This window comes from Pygoscelis adeliae, unplaced genomic scaffold (assembly GCF_000699105.1).
Source record: "Pygoscelis adeliae isolate BGI_AS28 unplaced genomic scaffold, ASM69910v1 Scaffold571, whole genome shotgun sequence".
Lineage (NCBI taxonomy): Eukaryota > Metazoa > Chordata > Aves > Sphenisciformes > Spheniscidae > Pygoscelis > Pygoscelis adeliae.
In genome coordinates this window covers 12,519-14,013 of record NW_008824129.1, presented here as the reverse complement: position 1 = coordinate 14,013, position 1,495 = coordinate 12,519, and the positions used below count along the sequence as shown (strand labels likewise).

The 1,495-nt window shown below is 49.6% G+C and overlaps 1 protein-coding gene across 1 annotated transcript in view; it reads right to left on the bottom strand.

Annotated features, from left to right (window-relative positions):
* The window catches only part of PCDHAC1 (protocadherin alpha subfamily C, 1), a 7,361-nt gene that overhangs the window by 3,570 nt on the left and 2,296 nt on the right, over window positions 1-1,495 (bottom strand). The gene's annotated exons all lie outside the window — the stretch shown is intronic.

Sequence of the window (1,495 nt, the reverse complement as noted above, 5' to 3'; positions counted from 1 at the left end):
CACCCCTTTTTTCTTTTTATTTTTTGAATGCCCGACGGAGATCCGGGGGGCTCCGGGCCCCCGAGCCCGCGCCATGGACGCGTCTCCGTGAAGGAGACGTGCAGAGCAGACCCTCCCTCCCCCCCTCCCTCTGCTCCTTGCAGGAGAGGCAGCGAGAGGATGCGCTGCCGCACGCTGTCAGAGTACCGCGGTGGAAGGGAAACGGGTATGAGAAGTGACAGGCATCGGCTAAACATGGGTCAGCACAGTCCAGGCAGGCTCCGGCTGAGCACAACATTTCCCAGAGGAGTTTTAAGAGCACAATTAAAGGAGGCAGTCGACTCTACCCTGTTAAGCTTAAAAAAAAAAAAAAAAAAAAAAGAAAAAAAAAAAAGGAAGGGGGGAGGTGGAGAAAAAGCCTCTTTTCTGCTTCGCCTTCTGGACAAGGTAAATTAACACGGATTATTGGAGAGAAGGATCTCTCCTCTGACAGTCCCCAGTCGGATCACCCGCAGGCACAGACGAGCCCCCATCCAGCCCGTCGAAGCAGGATGGGGATGGCTTGAGTGGGCGGGAGGAAATGGGAGGCTGCAGCAGTCGACTTACTTGTAGAGAAGTAAATATCGGCGCCAGAGCGGTCTTGCATTTAGGACATGCCCAGGAACTGTGGGGAGAGACGAGCTGATACCATACAAATAGATCACGGGGGGAGGGGGGAGGGGGAGGGAATCACCAAAGCTCCCCCGACTTTCTGCCCTGAGGGTACAGTTAGCAACTACCCCCTAAGCAGGTGGGAGAGGACAGAAAGTATTTCAATATACCCTCCTGGAAAACTTTCCTGGAATGACGTTCGGCAGCAATTTACACAGATGGGCCTCAAGCCCTGACAACCCCTCCGGTCTCCTCCATTTTCAGCTTCCTTCTGTGAAAGCTTATTATAATGAGATCCTGATCGATCAAAAGCAAGAGGCTATAAATGACAAGGACAGATCTTAACCCTTCTTGCATTCATTGTGTTTCTTTATGCAGCTGAGAATTTCCGGGCAACTGAAAAAGAACATTTCAATTACACATTGTATCAGGGCCTTTCAAAATAGGAGAAAACCGGGAGCACAGCCAAAAGTTGTACCTTAAATTAAAAAAAAAAAAAAAAATCGATACATCTGTTTGCATCCTCACAACTCAGCAAAACCTCCCAGTGAGGATCCTATCCTGCCCACACTGGAGCAAGCCTTGGGCAGCCCCAGCACAAGTATCTGCAGATATTATGATTTTTTAACTCCAGGAGCCCCTGGCTGTGGGGATAGGATTTTTAACTATGGACATTACTGAATTCGGTTTTAATGAGCAGGTACTGTACCCGTGAGAAAGCACGCAGGCAGAAGATAAGGAAGAAAGGAATGAGCTGCTGGAAAGGAGTAAACAAGATAAGGACCATGAAGTCATGCTGTATGGTCAGGAAGGACCTATCCGTCCGCTGGAGCATAGATGCGCGTGAACACAAGGCTGTAACCTA